The 21,573-nt window shown below is 30.7% G+C and overlaps 1 long non-coding RNA gene across 1 annotated transcript; it reads right to left on the reverse strand.

The window, feature by feature from the left end:
* Positions 1-5,438: 5,438 nt before the first annotated feature.
* Positions 5,439-21,404, reverse strand: LOC135265500 (uncharacterized). The gene is made up of 3 exons (XR_010333214.1): positions 21,219-21,404; positions 11,218-11,389; positions 5,439-7,359 (listed from the first exon to the last, which is right to left on the reverse strand). It is a non-coding gene; the product is annotated as an uncharacterized LOC135265500 (long non-coding RNA).
* Between the last annotated feature and the right edge of the window lie 169 nt (positions 21,405-21,573).

The raw sequence follows: 21,573 nt of genomic DNA on the forward strand, positions 1-21,573 counted from the left end.
TAAATTATTTGAGTGTTTGATTTTAAACGTGTCACTCAATTTATCACTTTTCAACACCGCATTTAGAGCCGGTGTACAAAACATTGTAATTGCAATTAAATTTTGAGGAATTATTGGTTTGTGAAATAAACAAATACGACACAAAAATAAAATGGACGTACCTGCATATCGCTTCCACGTTGGCTACCGTTTGTAGCATAAATAAAAATAATAACAAAAATGAAACCGAAAAAAATGTTTGCTTTAAATTTTGAGCAAGTGACTTTACTTTCATCGAATGAAATTAACGACAAAATCAGTACGCGACGATAAATTATTTGAGTGTTTGATTTTAAACGTGTCACTCAATTTATCACTTTTCAACACCGCATTTAGAGCCGGTGTACACAACATTGTAATTGCAATTAAATTTTGAGGAATTATTGGTTTGTGAAATAAACAAATACGACACAAAAATAAAATGGACGTACCTGCATATCGCTTCCACGTTGGCTACCGTTTGTAGCATAAATAAAAATAATAACAAAAATGAAACCGAAAAAAATGTTTGCTTTAAATTTTGAGCAAGTGACTTTACTTTCATCGAATGAAATTAACGACAAAATCAGTACGCGACGATAAATTATTTGAGTGTTTGATTTTAAACGTGTCACTCAATTTATCACTTTTCAACACCGCATTTAGAGCCGGTGTACACAACATTGTAATTGCAATTAAATTTTGAGGAATTATTGGTTTGTGAAATAAAAAGACAACAACACAAAAATAAAATGGACGTACCTTCATATCGCTTCCACGTTGGCTACCGTTTGTAGCATTTAAAAAAATTAAAAACAACACCAATAAAAATCTTTATTTGCAGAAAAATTACAACAAGAGACATAATTTTACAGCTGTAAAAAACAATCAGCAATACTTATTACATTTTAAGGATTGCTCTAATTGGTCAAATTAGTTAATAACTAATTAGTTAATATCTAATTTGTCCAGCAAGAACCACGTGGAGGTTTAGAGCATTCTTGCCAGGAAAAAAGGAAATAAGGATGAGGTAAACAATGATTATTAGAAAATAAAAGGGAATAAAGGAATTATTGGTTTGTGATATAAAAAATACAACACAAATATAATACAATGCACCTAACTTTATATAGCTTCTGCGTTGGCTACTGTTTGTAGCAAAACATAAAAAAAATAAAAACAACACCATTAAAAAATCTTTATTTGCATAAAAGTTACAACAAGCGACTTTTGTCAATATTAAACAAAATAAAGAATACACAATACGTTTCAATATATAATGGCACTCAAATCATTAATTTCAACACCTCAGTAGATAAATGCACCTACCTTCATATCGCTTCCACGTTGGCTACCGTTTGTAGCATAAATAAAAATAATAACAAAAATGAACCCGAAAAAAAATGTTTGCATTAAATTTTGAGCAAGTGACTTTACTTTCATCGAATGAAATTAACGACAAAATCAGTACGCGACGATAAATTATTTGAGTGTTTGATTTTAAACGTGTCACTCAATTTATCACTTTTCAACACCGCATTTAGAGCCGGTGTACACAACATTGTAATTGCAATTAAATTTTAAGGAATTATTGGTTTGTGAAATAAAAAGACAACAACACAAAAATAAAATGGACGTACCTGCATATCGCTTCCACGTTGGCTACCGTTTGTAGCATTAAAAACAATAATAATAAAAATGAAACCGAAAAAAATGTTTGCTTTAAATTTTGAGCAAGTGACTTTACTTTCATCGAATGAAATTAACGACAAAATCAGTACGCGACGATAAATTATTTGAGTGTTTGATTTTAAACGTGTCACTCAATTTATCACTTTTCAACACCGCATTTAGAGCCGGTGTACACAACATTGTAATTGCAATTAAATTTTGAGGAATTATTGGTTTGTGAAATAAACAAATACGACACAAAAATAAAATGGACGTACCTGCATATCGCTTCCACGTTGGCTACCGTTTGTAGCATAAATAAAAATAATAACAAAAATGAAACCGAAAAAAATGTTTGCTTTAAATTTTGAGCAAGTGACTTTACTTTCATCGAATGAAATTAACGACAAAATCAGTACGCGACGATAAATTATTTGAGTGTTTGATTTTAAACGTGTCACTCAATTTATCACTTTTCAACACCGCATTTAGAGCCGGTGTACACAACATTGTAATTGCAATTAAATTTTAAGGAATTATTGGTTTGTGAAACAAAAAGACAACAACACAAAAATAAAATGGACGTACCTGCATATCGCTTCCACGTTGGCTACCGTTTGTAGCATTAAAAACAATAATAATAAAAATGAAACCGAAAAAAATGTTTGCTTTAAATTTTGAGCAAGTGACTTTACTTTCATCGAATGAAATTAACGACAAAATCAGTACGCGACGATAAATTATTTGAGTGTTTGATTTTAAACGTGTCACTCAATTTATAACTTTTCAACACCGCATTTAGAGCCGGTGTACACAACATTGTAATTGCAATTAAATTTTAAGGAATTATTGGTTTGTGAAATAAAAAGACAACAACACAAAAATAAAATGGACGTACCTGCATATCGCTTCCACGTTGGCTACCGTTTGTAGCATTAAAAACAATAATAATAAAAATGAAACCGAAAAAAATGTTTGCTTTAAATTTTGAGCAAGTGACTTTACTTTCATCGAATGAAATTAACGACAAAATCAGTACGCGACGATAAATTATTTGAGTGTTTGATTTTAAACGTGTCACTCAATTTATCACTTTTCAACACCGCATTTAGAGCCGGTGTACACAACATTGTAATTGCAATTAAATTTTGAGGAATTATTGGTTTGTGAAATAAACAAATACGACACAAAAATAAAATGGACGTACCTGCATATCGCTTCCACGTTGGCTACCGTTTGTAGCATAAATAAAAATAATAACAAAAATGAAACCGAAAAAAATGTTTGCTTTAAATTTTGAGCAAGTGACTTTACTTTCATCGAATGAAATTAACGACAAAATCAGTACGCGACGATAAATTATTTGAGTGTTTGATTTTAAACGTGTCACTCAATTTATCACTTTTCAACACCGCATTTAGAGCCGGTGTACACAACATTGTAATTGCAATTAAATTTTGAGGAATTATTGGTTTGTGAAATAAAAAGACAACAACACAAAAATAAAATGGACGTACCTGCATATCGCTTCCACGTTGGCTACCGTTTGTAGCATAAATAAAAATAATAACAAAAATGAAACCGAAAAAAATGTTTGCTTTAAATTTTGAGCAAGTGACTTTACTTTCATCGAATGAAATTAACGACAAAATCAGTACGCGACGATAAATTATTTGAGTGTTTGATTTTAAACGTGTCACTCAATTTATCACTTTTCAACACCGCATTTAGAGCCGGTGTACACAACATTGTAATTGCAATTAAATTTTAAGGAATTATTGGTTTGTGAAATAAAAAGACAACAACACAAAAATAAAATGGACGTACCTGCATATCGCTTCCACGTTGGCTACCGTTTGTAGCATTAAAAACAATAATAATAAAAATGAAACCGAAAAAAAATGTTTGCATTAAATTTTGAGCAAGTGACTTTACTTTCATCGAATGAAATTAACGACAAAATCAGTACGCGACGATAAATTATTTGAGTGTTTGATTTTAAACGTGTCACTCAATTTATCACTTTTCAACACCGCATTTAGAGCCGGTGTACACAACATTGTAATTGCAATTAAATTTTAAGGAATTATTGGTTTGTGAAATAAAAAGACAACAACACAAAAATAAAATGGACGTACCTGCATATCGCTTCCACGTTGGCTACCGTTTGTAGCATTAAAAACAATAATAATAAAAATGAAACCGAAAAAAATGTTTGCTTTAAATTTTGAGCAAGTGACTTTACTTTCATCGAATGAAATTAACGACAAAATCAGTACGCGACGATAAATTATTTGAGTGTTTGATTTTAAACGTGTCACTCAATTTATCACTTTTCAACACCGCATTTAGAGCCGGTGTACACAACATTGTAATTGCAATTAAATTTTAAGGAATTATTGGTTTGTGAAATAAAAAGACAACAACACAAAAATAAAATGGACGTACCTGCATATCGCTTCCACGTTGGCTACCGTTTGTAGCATTAAAAACAATAATAATAAAAATGAAACCGAAAAAAATGTTTGCTTTAAATTTTGAGCAAGTGACTTTACTTTCATCGAATGAAATTAACGACAAAATCAGTACGCGACGATAAATTATTTGAGTGTTTGATTTTAAACGTGTCACTCAATTTATCACTTTTCAACACCGCATTTAGAGCCGGTGTACACAACATTGTAATTGCAATTAAATTTTGAGGAATTATTGGTTTGTGAAATAAACAAATACGACACAAAAATAAAATGGACGTACCTGCATATCGCTTCCACGTTGGCTACCGTTTGTAGCATAAATAAAAATAATAACAAAAATGAAACCGAAAAAAATGTTTGCTTTAAATTTTGAGCAAGTGACTTTACTTTCATCGAATGAAATTAACGACAAAATCAGTACGCGACGATAAATTATTTGAGTGTTTGATTTTAAACGTGTCACTCAATTTATCACTTTTCAACACCGCATTTAGAGCCGGTGTACACAACATTGTAATTGCAATTAAATTTTAAGGAATTATTGGTTTGTGAAACAAAAAGACAACAACACAAAAATAAAATGGACGTACCTGCATATCGCTTCCACGTTGGCTACCGTTTGTAGCATAAATAAAAATAATAACAAAAATGAAACCGAAAAAAATGTTTGCTTTAAATTTTGAGCAAGTGACTTTACTTTCATCGAATGAAATTAACGACAAAATCAGTACGCGACGATAAATTATTTGAGTGTTTGATTTTAAACGTGTCACTCAATTTATCACTTTTCAACACCGCATTTAGAGCCGGTGTACACAACATTGTAATTGCAATTAAATTTTAAGGAATTATTGGTTTGTGAAACAAAAAGACAACAACACAAAAATAAAATGGACGTACCTGCATATCGCTTCCACGTTGGCTACCGTTTGTAGCATTAAAAACAATAATAATAAAAATGAAACCGAAAAAAATGTTTGCTTTAAATTTTGAGCAAGTGACTTTACTTTCATGGAATGAAATTAACGACAAAATCAGTACGCGACGATAAATTATTTGAGTGTTTGATTTTAAACGTGTCACTCAATTTATCACTTTTCAACACCGCATTTAGAGCCGGTGTACACAACATTGTAATTGCAATTAAATTTTGAGGAATTATTGGTTTGTGAAATAAAAAGACAACAACACAAAAATAAAATGGACGTACCTTCATATCGCTTCCACGTTGGCTACCGTTTGTAGCATTTAAAAAAATTAAAAACAACACCAATAAAAATCTTTATTTGCAGAAAAATTACAACAAGAGACATAATTTTACAGCTGTAAAAAACAATCAGCAATACTTATTACATTTTAAGGATTGCTCTAATTGGTCAAATTAGTTAATAACTAATTAGTTAATATCTAATTTGTCCAGCAAGAACCACGTGGAGGTTTAGAGCATTCTTGCCAGGAAAAAAGGAAATAAGGATGAGGTAAACAATGATTATTAGAAAATAAAAGGGAATAAAGGAATTATTGGTTTGTGATATAAAAAATACAACACAAATATAATACAATGCACCTAACTTTATATAGCTTCTGCGTTGGCTACTGTTTGTAGCAAAACATAAAAAAAATAAAAACAACACCATTAAAAAATCTTTATTTGCATAAAAGTTACAACAAGCGACTTTTGTCAATATTAAACAAAATAAAGAATACACAATACGTTTCAATATATAATGGCACTCAAATCATTAATTTCAACACCTCAGTAGATAAATGCACCTACCTTCATATCGCTTCCACGTTGGCTACCGTTTGTAGCATAAATAAAAATAATAACAAAAATGAACCCGAAAAAAAATGTTTGCATTAAATTTTGAGCAAGTGACTTTACTTTCATCGAATGAAATTAACGACAAAATCAGTACGCGACGATAAATTATTTGAGTGTTTGATTTTAAACGTGTCACTCAATTTATCACTTTTCAACACCGCATTTAGAGCCGGTGTACACAACATTGTAATTGCAATTAAATTTTGAGGAATTATTGGTTTGTGAAATAAACAAATACGACACAAAAATAAAATGGACGTACCTGCATATCGCTTCCACGTTGGCTACCGTTTGTAGCATAAATAAAAATAATAACAAAAATGAAACCGAAAAAAATGTTTGCTTTAAATTTTGAGCAAGTGACTTTACTTTCATCGAATGAAATTAACGACAAAATCAGTACGCGACGATAAATTATTTGAGTGTTTGATTTTAAACGTGTCACTCAATTTATCACTTTTCAACACCGCATTTAGAGCCGGTGTACACAACATTGTAATTGCAATTAAATTTTGAGGAATTATTGGTTTGTGAAATAAACAAATACGACACAAAAATAAAATGGACGTACCTGCATATCGCTTCCACGTTGGCTACCGTTTGTAGCATAAATAAAAATAATAACAAAAATGAAACCGAAAAAAAATGTTTGCTTTAAATTTTGAGCAAGTGACTTTACTTTCATCGAATGAAATTAACGACAAAATCAGTACGCGACGATAAATTATTTGAGTGTTTGATTTTAAACGTGTCACTCAATTTATGACTTTTCAACACCGCATTTAGAGCCGGTGTACACAACATTGTAATTGCAATTAAATTTTGAGGAATTATTGGTTTGTGAAATAAATAAATACGATACAACAATAAAATACACCTACCTTCAGATCGCTTCCACGTTGGCTACCGTTTGTAGCATTAATGAAATAATAATAAAAATAAAACCAATAAAAAAGCTTTATTCGCATTAAATTTAGAGCAAGCCACTTTCATTCATTAAAATTAAAGACAAAATTATTACGTGGCAATAAATTATTTGAGTCTTTGATTTTACTTATAGTTACTGAATTTAAAATGTGTCACTCAAACGCGATCACTAGTCACCGAATTTAAAATTTAAACCGGAAAATTTAGATTTGCTTGAGCACACGTCCGTTCGCGACAACGGCAAGTAACAAACTGAATAAATTGAACGAAACCGCACAATACACAATAATTTAAATAAACCGACTCACCTCGCTTCGCCTCGCCTCCCGCTGCCGCTCCCGATCTGACCCCTGCCGCTGCTCGCTGTCGACTGAACCGCTCTCGCCGCCTGCGCCGCACACCTAACCTCGGGAGACGTCACGGATGTGACGTCACACGGGTCTAAAACAGGTCATTACCAGAAATATTCACTGTCAAAATCCGTCAAATTTAGAAACATTCATACACAGAATTATTCAAAATAGAACAGGATTGATCTAGATAAATTAATTATGACAAATGTATTTGCCTATAAACGTCTAAAATTATAAAAGTTTCGCATGGAAAAATAAAAATACATGTTTTTATTTAAACAGAAACTGGCAATGTGAAATTTTGGTGCGAAAATTAGTGGTATCGCAATGCGTATAGCCACATTGTTTGTTTGTTTCGTTTTGTTGAAAATTCGGTAGGTTCCAAAAGTAGGGTTATGTTGTCACCCGAAAATGACAAAATTTACACTTTTATGAATTTTGTCTCCATCTCTGCCCTTTCAGAGCGTTATGATAGGATATTTAGGGTCGAAATCTCTACCTTTATTATGTGCTATTGCCAGATAAGGACAAAAGTTCAGAAAGTAGGGTTAGGGTGTATTATGCTCTCTTCTGAAGTGTTAAATTTTAACTTTAATGTTTTTAAATTTTAATGTGCTTTTAATTAATGTGTTTTTAATTAATGTGCTTTCCTGCTCTTCTAGAGCGCTATTAATTATTATTGAACATGTTTAAGGACAGACAAATCTACCTTGAGTCAACGACATAAATTTCAGTGAGATTTATTGAAAAATGCACTTCTCGTGTCAACCTTTTCATGAAAAAGGGTGTTTAAACGTTTATAAAGGGTATGTTAACGTGTGTTGTTAACTTTACCACGTAATAAAACATAAAGTATAACTTGGTAATTTTTTACTTTAACTACTTCTGGATTTTCAAGCTGAAACTTACACCAAACGATTCCTCTGAGTGCCCTGATGACCGTACACTATAAATTTTCTTGTGCAAATTGAAAATAACATTAGAAAAATAATTTTTATTTTCACTCACTTTTTACTTGAATCGCCATTTTTGTTGATTTTAATTTGAGTTTATTTTTTATAATATCACGTTAATTTTTATTATTATAGTGGATCAAAGTATCGTCTTTAGGTTAGACTATTGCCTACTATCGGTTAGGAACAACATGATCTCCAAAAATATAACGTAGTAATGAGCTCCAGAAGGTTTACGTAGATAGGTGCGTTTTTCCCAAAAGTGAGTTTTTTGAGATCGAACCGCAAGTGAGTCACACTGCGAGGAGACTCCCATAGACAGAAGTTGCAAACATAAGGCGCCAGACCGGTGCCAGTTTGGCTGATTGCAAGTATGTCTTTATCATCGATTTGGTGACGACTATTAGTTTCGTAAACTTAATGGATTTAATAAATATCTTTAACATTAAATGTGATCGTGTCATGTTGGGTAAAATTCTTCCATCTGTGCTGTCTGTGCATCCACCTTTTCAAATACAATTAAGAAATTTTCATAATAATTGTATTTGATAAGGTATTGGCATCATTTTGACGTGAGCAAAAATTAAAAAAATATAAAGTAATCGGAATTATTTTAAATTCGCGCCATTTTTAGTACGTGATGATGCGGCTAGATGGCTTCAGCTAGGAATTCATTGCCAACCATTATGTTCCGCTTCTATAAAAGTGTTATTCTAGGAATATGACTAATTTTAAGCTGTTAACACAAATAAACAACCACAGCTTCCTATTAATGCAAATGTTACAAATTATCAAATAATTATGCGCCCAAATTAGCGTAGGTGCCATTTCACACTTGTGCAAATATCAATTAGCAATAGATGCTAATTGCTAATTAGAAACACATAGCTAAAATTTGTTTTACAATTGTGGAAAAGTAATCGCAGATTCGCTTTTCTTTAAATTTTTATCACTAGAAATCAATCGAATTTTCCGGATTTGGCATCTGTTGTTTTTCGTCATTAGTCATTTGTGTTATTGGTTAGCGACACCTTCCGAATAATGTCTATACTAGTTGCTTATCCAGCTCTACTTTCTTTATTGTTCAAGGAAACTGTAACTACTACAATAAAAGTTAAAGGGAATTCGTCGAGCAGATGGCCCTAGTTTACGTATCTTTTCATATTTTTTGCTTGGTACAGGTTGCTCTATTTAAAAGTGGACGGTTCATGGTGACAGATGGCGCTTTGCAAAAACGAGGAAAACAAATTCTTTTGAAAGTTGTGTGCAATGTGCATGTTTGTACACAATACAATCTAAAAGTTGCTGTATTCTGTTCTATCACGAGTAATATTACGATGGTGAATGAATAGTAACAGTTTTTTGAACTTACTGATTAATAAACGGTTCTGTATAAATTGTTGTGTGTTTAGTGATGCTGAAACCTTTAATATACCTAGTGTTAAAAGTTAGGTTATCGTGGTGTGTCTGTGCATTTTTCTATTGCAAAACATTCGAATGAAACAAAACATTGTTTTGCCAAACTGTCAGTTAAATAACTTTGCGTTCTACTATCGGCCATTATTTTTATGATAGTTTTCAAAGATTTGATTAAAGGTGAGATTTAAATCATACTTTATCGTTAAATCAATGAAAAAGTTAGTTTATTGATTTATATACTCACAGGATATTTATAGAGCGTAGGAATAATCATATGGTATTATTTTGTTCTAATAATACAGTGGGAGGCTATTCTGTTTGTATTTCGAAGGTCATTATTCAATAACAATTTTTGCGTTTGTCTTCTAAACTGATAATTCTCTTTGATTTTTATTTATTTCTTTTATTTTTTATTAATTTTTAAGAAGTATTTTTTGTTTTTGAAGCTAACGTCACAAATATTAGTTAGTCAGTTATGTCACCTGTGTTCCGTTTTTCCGTTAAATATTGATTAAAACCAGCTTTTTCTACAGCAAACTAAAAGTCATTGTCGACAGCGTTTTTAAAATGCAAGGTTTTACCCGCTCTCAGGACCGGTTTGTAAAAGCGTCATTAATTTAATTCGCAATTAAATGCATGATTAAAACTGATCACGTGAGCAAATTGAACCAATTTGATTGGTCTATTCGCTTTGTCAACTTTTAACAACGAATTAAAATTTAATGAAGCTTTCTATAAATTGGCCCATCAAGTGTTAACAATCTATACAAGACATACGTTCTGAAATTCTTTCTTTTCAGTTTTATTTAAAGTCTTTAAATATTAAGACTATTTTAATGTTTATAAAATTTTTAATTTTTTTTTAATGAGTGTACTTGTGGTTTGTCGAATTGAACAGTCTTTACAAGTGTAGATATCTATTAGGTGAGGAGATAGATAATGGGAATTGAAACAGAAATCAATAAAGAACAAAATGCACATTCCGAGCCTAAACATTTTGCTGCATAATATGAATGTTATCATCTTATTTAGTACGTTATCTCTGTTACGTTTCCGTTTGGTATCTACATTACATTGTTATTATCACTTGCTACTTCGGTAGCTTTAAGTTTTAATAAGAAGTAATGCATTTAGCTGACTTTTGTGTACCTATTAAATATTATTTAAATATTAAAGTGAAAGAAAAAAATTCTCTGACATTTCTTTCGCTATTTGTTAAAAAACTAATACATTTGAATTTCTTTGCAGACCCTCTTCAATGTCTCTCTGATATATAAAACTTTTTTCCCATTTTGTGGCAAGTGTTTTAAATATGTATGTTTTATAAAATTTGCCACATTTTATTACGTCTATAATCTTACATACCAATTGTTTATTATTATTATTATTATCATCATGTCTCGAATTGGGAAATTAAAATTATCATATCTTATAATCACTTTGAAATGCTATTTTTTTTTTCGAAATGGATATCTAATAACACATCTATCGACTTTGAATTATTGCATCTGACACTAGCAAATAGCTACCCAACATAACAGTGATATTAATTACAATATGTCACTGTACCGTACCTTTAGCCGTGGGCAAACCTCTGAAATGCAAGCTCAAGGAGAACTTCATTGTCTCAAATAGTGATGAAGAAAATTCAGGTTAGGTTAGGTCAAACACCTCAAATGTTACGTGTGTTGTAATGGAAAAGTTGCGTAACCACGCCGCCAGATTTTGCCGATGGGACCAAATTACCTGAAATTAAAATAACAAGTTTTTTATTCAAAAAACACAGACGAATAATTATCCTTGAAATTTTATACTTTTGGGTCAGAGTTTTGATTTATCTCGGCCCACTTTCGGCTTAATGAAAATAAATTGCAATAATTCCCATGCAGGAAAAAGTGCGAAAGCAGGATTTCCACGTCGTTCGTACATATTGATTTAGTGGATACGTACGGTTTCATGAATGTCAATAGAGATTATTCTGTATTTCACGTCGAAAATATTCGTTTCATTTTTATTGCCACTTTTTAAAAGACACGAGATTTACTTATGAAAACGTATAATAAAAATTATTAGAGCTGAGAGATTGTTTACAGTACAAAACCTTACCTGCCATCAATTAAAATCGTATATAGTGCCTATTAGCTACACGTTAGTATCATAAAATTATATGGATAGTGATAATAGATAAGTCTGTTAAGTAATAAGTAATAACATATAAGTCATAGCTTCTTAGTTTAAATAAAAATATTATACAGGCAGATTCTTCGAAACTTTTTAATTTTTAATATAGCTAGCGAGCTTTGGAATTTGGAATACAATTCAAATCGACCATTTTAAATATTAACCACCTATTTTTTTTACATACCAAAGGTTCGAAGGGTCTTCTAAAATCTTCAGAATTTTCAACTGTCAAATTGCAAGACTACTATGATTTCTTGAAAAGGATAATAAATTATACTAAGCGATTTTTTAATGTTATGATCGAGTTATCCATGACAGTTACGTCAGCATCGCTTTATCTGTCAATATGTCCAAAATGTTTACCGAGAACATAAAAAAATTATGTTGGAATTTTATTTCCGTAAAGGACATTGAGTTAGCTTAACTATCATGGATAACTAGATCAAAATTTTTTAAAATCGCACGATATACACTTTTTAGTCAATAATCAAGTGAAAAATTACTAACGCGATTAGAGTAGCACTAGACCAAATTTTTGTTTTTCTTTTAAAATGTTTTATCTCGTGATGATGAGACAGATTGTTTAGAATTAAGTTCGTATTAATAGTCAACTATTTGCATTTACCTGACGAGAATTGTATTTTTTTTTAAATATTCGACGTGTAAATGTCTTCAAATATCCAAAAACAAATCCAATATTAAGAGTAAATAATTATCAGATCACAAACTAAAAACAATTTTTAACACTTTACAAACGTCGTTAAACAAAAATAATCTCAATTCTGTAGCAAAAGACGTTTTGAAAGCGAATTTGTCAGGACGACATGTTCAGGTTCGTTCCATTTAAAAAAACTAAGTTATAGGCGTTTTTTGATAACCATTAAAAAAAAATCATACTAGCCTTGAATTTTGACAGCTGACAATTTAAAAAATTCTAGAAGGCTTCTCGGTTATCGAATGCAAAAAAATATTTACGTTTCAAGGATTGTAATTTTTTAAATAAACTCATGCAAATGAAAATAAAAAAACTGTAAGAGTCAAAAACTGTAAGAGATAAGGCGTGTTGATAAAAGGCACCATAATTTTCGATGTTCTTTTGATTTCCGTTAAGAAAATAGGTTCGTTCCCTTTTGAGTTTTAGCCGTTTTTTGATAACCATTTTGAAAAAATCATACTAGCCTTGAATTTTGACAGTTGACAATTTAAAAACTTCTAGAAGGCTCCTCAGTTACCGAATGCAAAAAAAATTATTCACGTATCTTAAAGGGTTAAAGGATTGTAATTTTTTAAATAAACTCCTGCAAATAAAAATTAAAAAAATGTAAGAGTCAAAAACTGTACGAGATAAGAACGTGTTGATAAAAGGCACCATAAATGCCGATGTTCTTTCGACTGTCGTTAAGAAAATAGGTTCGTTCCATTTGAAAAAAACTGAGTTACAGCCGTTTTTTAATAACCATTTTGAAAAAATCATATTAGCTTTGAATTTTGACAATTGATAATTTTAAAAATTCTAGAAGGCTCCTCGAACTTTCGTTTAAAAAAATTATTCACTTATCTCAAGGGCTTCAAAGGCTGTGATATCTTAAGTAAACCCTTGCATATGAAAATTTTAACAAAAAAAAACTATGACAGATAAGTACCAACAACTTGGGTAAATGTTACTCAATTTGAGAACATAAATTCAAAAATGCAATAACAATATGTAGTTACTATTAAAAATAAAAATTTCAAATTTGGCACCAATTAATTTTTCGGAAGTTTTGAAATTTTGAAATTAATCTAGTTGTACTCAGAATGGACGATTAGAAGTTAAAAAGTTTCTAAAGTAGGCCATAAAAGAATAACCCTGTATAATACAGGCCTGACCTGACCCGTTAAGTAAAGTTTCTGAAATCCCTTAATCTACTTATTACAATTACTAATTTTGACTTAGTTTACCAGATAATCGCTTTTTTACGTAAACTTAGTAAAGTTTCTCCAAATAATTTACAATAATTTTGTAGTATTTGAATGTGATGTATTCCGCTAATTTTAATGCTTAATCGACTGTAATTAATTCGGTATTTGTAAACAAATTTCATACCTATCGTACCTTGAATACCGAACGATAATTTGAATACATATAATTTAATTTTATCTCTTAACACAATCAATCGAAAACAATAAAACGTGAAAGTTGATTTTGAAAGTGTTGTTTACTGCCGTCTTGATAGCAGAGCAATAAATCATCAATAATTTTATTGGTACGTTTAATTCAATGTAGCATATACGCCAACTATAAATAGTCCACGTCTGTGTTAACTCATTTTTCTCCAGTTCGTTTTGAGCAAAGTTTCCAAAAACTCGTAGTCGTAAAGAGACAGGTATTAGGTGTTGTGTACTGACCAGTTCAGTATACCTTCACCGGTGAAATAAGCGACACGTGCTTTTACAAATACCGGAGTATTCACCTGATATTTCCTCACATGCTGCCCCGGTGTTTCAAGTTTTTAATCAAATAAAGAGCTTTACGGAAAGGCTTTACGTGTGCTTAGTATGTATTGATTGGTGGCACATCGAACACCACCATAATTGGTAAGTTTTCGATTTACACACTATTCTTTTAAATAATTTAACGAGATAGGTTCGGAACACCGTGGCGCAAAATTAGAAGTAGTGTTTGGAATGCATCGATTATAAAAGCTCGTCAAGCTGTAGGAATGTTTACGACCGATATCATGCTGGTCATGTGTTTTTTAATTAGAATTAAGGCACTAATGGCTCATAAGCCTAACATGTCACGCGATATAAAAATTTCGTAATCGCAACGGTGTTTAAGAAGTGGAATTATTTATTAGCACAAAATTAAGGAAAGTAATTGCTACCTGTCGCCAACAACAATAACAATTACCGCTTGATCAAGTGTTTTAATTGTGCTCTTCGACAAGGCAAAAACAGCCATTCCAGTAAACAAATGTATTATTTATTGCCATTTGAAAATTTAATTTAGGTTTAAAAGTCCATGTTTGATTTTAATTAAACTGGTTGGTTTTGGCAGAAATTCCACAGACGAAACACTGGAGCCTAATAATATACCTCGAAATTAATAGATAACACGTGTCGGTTTCGCAATTGATACAGCAATAATAGTTTTGTTCAAACCTGTCATTAGCTAATTTTTGCAAAGATTTGCGAAATAGCCAATTGGTGCTTTTAGATGTAAATTTGCGAAAATAGTGAAGCTACTACGCAGACGTCGCCCCATTTTTATTTTAATTGTTAGCCCTTCATTTTAATTTAAGTATAACAGTCGACCAGTTTTCGATTCAAATTTTAGAGCTCTGGACTCGTGACAACATCAAACATGGTTAGTTGCTCGATTTTTTGTGCCTTTTTAATAACAATTCTAGTCGTAATTTAAGTGGTGAACTGTGAATAATTAACACTAATGTGAATTTCCTGCTGTGCCAATTCCAAAAATTTTCGGAAAAAGCTGGTTTGTTAATAAAAACATTTATTGCTGAGAGCTTTTCGCACATAGTGAGTTTATGGTAAAAAACTAAAAAACGACCCGTTGTTATAACTTTGACACGTGTTTTGTCAACGAAGTGTGATTTCATTCTTATGATGCCAACTTTGTTGGGGAAACGTGTGTCGAAGTTTTAAATAAACTGCTTTAGTGTCTGGGGGTTTTAAATTTATAAATACAGCCAAGGAACTTTTCAGGTAAAAGTACAAAACGCTAGAGGGCTAATTAGATAAAATTTATTTTTATCTACAATTCTAAAATTACAAATTTTTGTACTATGCACTGAACGTGTTATTTTATTGTCATCATTTATCGTGATTGATTGCGTCTATTCGTTAAATTTTTTCACTTGATAGGGAGTTCAATTTGTACAGATTTATTTACGCAAGAGTATTTTTCTCATCGAGACAGGAAATCAGGAAAGATTCTTATCGTTGTGTATCAAATGACGTTAATAATAATGTAACATACATTTCGGTATCGTTGAGCTTTCGACAACTTTTTCGTTTCAGGATGAAGTGCACGCACTTAAGAATTGTGTACTAATTATCAGTATCTAAAAATAATATCTAAAAAAGGAAGATTAACAATTAGAATTATTATGGGATTCTATTACTTAATTTTATTGTTTGTTGAAATTTTGAGATAATTTTAGTCACATGTTAGCATGCTGTCAAAATGTAGCATTTGCAAAAATAAAATCGACCTGTTCGATGATGTTTTTGAAAAATAACCCACAACAGAAATATAATTTTTTTTGTTACTTTGAACTCACCCTATATATAATTGTTAATCATAATATTTTTTACTAGGCGATTTTGCTAAGTTTTTGGATATCATTGACAAAAATATCATATTCCTTTTAAAAATGAAAAAATACAACATTAATAGTTATTTATTCGACGAGTTTGAGTGTAAATCGGACGTTTTATTTCACGAGTGGTTTTTTAAACCTCGAGTGATAACGAGAGGTTTACCATCCACGAGGTGAAATAAATGAACCGATTTACACGAAAACAAGTTGAATACAACATTTTATTCTTCGAGTTAGACTCAATAAGGCTTAAAATTGCTTAAAATCTGTTAAAAATAATCTGACGTTTTGTATTGAGAAATGCCAAACAGTTGTCAAAACTGTCTTACACAGGAGAAAAATCCGAAATTTTGACAGTGTCGAAGAATAAATACAATTTATTTATTATAATTTATTAATAAATGTGCATTAGAAAAACTTATGTTAGGGTAATTATGAATAAAAAAATATTCAGAACGCTTTACTTGTAATTAATTAAATACATAATTAAGTACTGTGGACTGTAGAGCAAAAAAATAAAGACAGAAATCGTAGTTTTTCTAGATTATTGTCAGTTTTTCAAATCACAGGTCATTTTCTTTTGAAGCACATTTTTTTAAATAATTATTTATTTTCAACCCTACAACTCGCTTATAGTTAAAAAAAACGTATGCATGTATTTTTTCAATGCGTACAATTATTCCAACTTCAGTCAAGTGCATAATTCAATTTTCCGGAGTTTCAGTTACACACTAGTCTTGAACGTGACAAGGTAGCAAAATCTAAAAACTTTGCTAAATCAATTATGTAAATATGAGGCACTTTACAAGTTCAAATAATTTTGCATCTACTTGAATTTCACAAAAGGTGAACTTGAACTAAATTGGTAAAAAAATTTTTAGTTGCCTTTAAATTAATTTAGAAGATTTTTGTTATTAAAGACACAATTAAATAGAATGAGAGATATCGTGCACATCTCCATTTTCGTGTCTCTTAACCGTAAATAGCGTAATTGTTTCGGATGATGTATCGGAAAAATTTATGCTCAGAAAATTACATTGGAGGAAATTTATTACCGGGGCAATTTTATTGTCTGTACTACTTATCTAATCTCAAACTCGCGATTACAATTCTCAAACTCTCATTTAAAGCGTTTTTTGCATCTGGATTTAGTCAGTTCTCGCTTAATTCTGGAAGAGATATTAATTGAATTTATTTAAGTCGCTGTCTGAAAAAATTAAAAGATTTTGTCAAGCTTCCAATGGGAAATCCAGTAAGTACAATAAAAATACATTTAGAATTTTACAAACAAAAAATACCAGCAACTAATTACTCAAATATTTTTATGACTTGCTTAATATATTTTTTCGCAACTACCTACAAATTTCTATTTGTGTCTACAACAATTAATTTTTTCTAAAAGACTTGTCGCCAAAATTAAAATTCAATGTCTTTGCCACATTTATTTTAGTCTATGGCCCAGTTTTATTCCACAAATTCATTGATCGTGCCAGAAATACAGTTAGCTAAGAGCTAATTTACGTGACAACTGCTTTGCGAACGTTTCCTGAAAAATTTTCCGTCTCTAATTTACTACAATTTTTTGTTAAAATTAAATTAAGTTGCAACTTTTCTGCATACATAATTTCCATTGTTGCAACAATAGTTTCCGTAACTATTAACCTTTGCAGATTGGAAATGTTGATTTGCCTTTAAACAATAATAAATGAATCGTGATAAGATTTCGCATTTAAAAGTATAATCACTCGAGACAGTTTGGTGTGCGTTCAAGTGTGGAAATCACAAATTAATATCGTCATGAAATCGTGCATAAATGTGATTTTCATATAAGTTTAAGCATGCGGAAGATGACATCGGAGAATTCAATTTACTTGCGGGGAAGAATCTAACTGCAGCTGTCGGCGGCTCTTTAATGATTATTATCGTAAAACTGTATTTTTAAATTCACCATGACAAAATTACGGTCACAAGATATCAATTAGCAAGGCCTTCAAAACATTTTCTTCAATTTGTTTGCTTTATTAATATGTTAAATTCAAGAGGTAAAGTTCTGCAAGGTTAATTAACTCTTTTCATTAAGTAAGCAACTGCGGTCGCCTTCATGCAATAATCGGAGGACCTTTTATTAAATTACTTGTTTCAGCAGATAACCGCAATATGAGAAAGAAACGAAACGTGTCTGTACTTTTATTAAGCAAGGTTTTTATTATCTTACAAGTTTGGATTATTTTTCTATGTTTTACCAAAAGTTATTTTAAGTGACTTGATGTTATCTGTTACGTGTACGTAAATGTTTGGCTAAGTTTAGATGGAAATCGCCGATAATTCGGTGCCGACTTTTTTACGGATTTTTATCTTTAAATGCTACAAGTAAAACTGTGATTTTATCTCAATTAATAAAACTGACACCTAGCCTTTGTGCTTTTTCATTCTGTACATTTATTTGTTTGGTTTTACGTCAGATAAGTTAAAAATAACGTTTGAGGAACAATTCTCAAGAATTATGACCAAAGTTCAACAATGAAAATTCCCGCAAACGTAATTTTAACCTTTGAACAATGAAAAACTAGAATAAAATACGTGCGTGGTTAAATAGATTGCTGCTTCCGGATGACGAACGGAATTTAATAAAAGTAAATGTTGACTGGGGCAAAGGTTCCCCTTTTTTAGATTTTATCCTCGAACTTCACCCCGATTGATTTACTTCTGATTTTACAATATTAAAAAATTGCACTTTGCGCCATTTGAACAGTTTATAACGCTCCACAGTTTTTTATTATTTTTATACACACTCGAGCTTTTATGACAAATTGCATCAGTTTAGATTGGTTTTCAGGACAGAAAATGTGTCTGAAATTTTTAACACAATATTTTCATTTAATAAGTGTGGCCAAATCATTATTGTGATTTATGTGGCAGCTGTTGTCCATTAATTTATGAAATGAAAGGGCAGTTAATGCTGCTGTTGCATTGGTTACTAATAAAAATGACCACATTTAACAAGTCATGAACAGACAACCAACATTTTCTATTGCTCTATTTGATAAATCAGTTAGTGGATAATAAAAAACGCCAGTATTTTTAGTTACCACTTTTAAAAATTTTACGTCAGATTATGAAATTAATAAACTGAAACAATAAAAACTACATGGTTGTGTTTTATTAACTTTCGTTTTCCTAGGAAATTACAGCAAAAAATTGGATAACAAAATTTAAAACACAGAGTTAAAGTCATTTTTTAAGAATAAATTTTTCCGAAACTGCTTTTATTTTTCGAGTTATTAAAAAAAAATTTTAATAACCTCTAAAAATGAGTTCTAATATTGTTTTTTTAGACTAGTGGTTTTTTAAAATAAGTGATTAAAGTTGCATTCCAAGTTTATTACGACGATTTTTCGAATTTAAAATTTTTATTCGAGTAATTTGATTAGTCAAATTTTTCGCAAATATAAATTTTAATTTTAATTTAATTTTTAATTAATTTAATTTTAATAATCTATTTAAAAAAATCCACTTGCTTAAAAACAGTATTATTGAGTTAGAAGTCATTTTAGAGCGTAATCTGTTACCAAAAAAACTGCCGTAGTTGAATAACTCGAAAAAAATAATTCTCTACATTTTCAAAGTACATAGTTGATGATGTACTAATTAGTTTTTTTGTAAGGTACTTAGTTTAGACACAAAACGCTCAAGTCAAATAGTTTTATATTTAGGTAATTTCGGTTACATTTCCATAAACAATAAAGATTATTTTACTATTTTCTTCATAATTTTTATTTCTCTTTATTTTTCGTTTTACTTTTATTTGCAGTGGTTTTCTCCAAAAACATGTCCTATTTATATAATAAAAAAGTATAAATTAAAAAAACTGTAAGGTTTAGCTAAATCTGTAATCAATAATCAATCATATTCAAAAGAAACAATTAAGAGTAAAATTCAATAAACTAAAAAATAACCATCGTTATAAGCTTATAAGTTATAACGGCACTTTTATCACTTTAGTTCAAAACTCTGTTTAATACAAAAAAGCAAAGTCCTATTTACCGATTTATTTATTAATAAAAACGCTAGAAGTATTTTTATCAGAGCGAGTATAAAGGATATAAGTACCTAATAGTTTTTTGTACAGCAACTTAATAGTAATTAATTACTTAATTAATTAATTTAAATTACGTCTAAGAAATTGTTAAAAAATTCTGAAAAAATATTTATAGGGAAAAATATAAAGTATTTAGTACCAAACTTTTTTTTGTGATATAGCATTTAATCTTACAAGTGGACTTAGGCACTTTAGTCCCGAGGTATATACGCTATTTTTTGCACTTCCGAGACTAAAATAGATACCTTAGTTTCTGTCTACAGGGACTAAAGTGGGTCATTTATTCCCTAAGGATTAAATATGGACTGAACACCCTAGGGAGTTCATTTATTCCCTATGGGAAAAAATACTTTTAGCAGACTCAGCTCTTGTATTACTTAAGCTAGCTTTATTATAGTTTTTATTTTTACAAATGGTAACAATTCTCAAAAGTTTTAAGAATTGCCTATAAATTAGAAACGCTATGAAAATGAAGTATTTTGAGTAGGAGTTTTTATTGAGTCTCCTCTTCCGTTCTCTGGTTACAAATTTATAGATAATAGTCAGGAACTTTCCAAATATCGATTATATCTTCTAGTGCGAGACTTGATAAGGATGTAGTGGTTTATTTTAGAATGAAACAATGTGCCGTCGAAAGCATGATCTACAACGCGGCGTTTCAATTCAATAGAATATTATTCCATTACTTTAAGAGAACTTGCTCTGACTAAACAATGAAAACAACAATAAATTACGCATCTTCATTTAGTAATGGTATCAGTTTATTGTATGGTATTTATTGGGGCTCAGCAGTATTATATGCAGTTATTTTTCTGTAGGTGCATGAATTCGCCTCTTTCATGGCAAGTTTCAACTTTCACGCGCTAAAGGTTAAGTAATAGCGATCTAGATTTTGTCTTTTAGAACCGAATAAAATTTATAGAACATGTCACATAGCATTTAAAATCCAGTCAAAATCGGAATAACTCACCGGAAACAAACGTTCCTGAATAAAGTCAGTAACAATATCCAATCACGAATTCACATATGGTCAATTAGCCAAACACGGCGTGCTTGAATCACATGACGGCTTACGTCGTCTCATCCCGACGTGTTATGATTTAATCGTTTACTTTCACCTATAGTTCGTATAATAATGTCTTGTTGTTTTTGCAGGACCAGTTGGCGGTTTTTGACACAAGACGGGGACGAAAAATACGGCGCGTTTCTCTTACTGCGGAGTCCTCAAGGACGTCGAAACGTCGGATTTAGGATACCCCATGTTTTTTCAAGTTCTTTTTGCAATTACTCGGCTTGGACGATCACCTAGAAAAAAAATCGCTCTT

Source organism: Tribolium castaneum, chromosome 1 (assembly GCF_031307605.1).
Source record: "Tribolium castaneum strain GA2 chromosome 1, icTriCast1.1, whole genome shotgun sequence".
In the NCBI taxonomy this organism is placed as follows: domain Eukaryota; kingdom Metazoa; phylum Arthropoda; class Insecta; order Coleoptera; family Tenebrionidae; genus Tribolium; species Tribolium castaneum.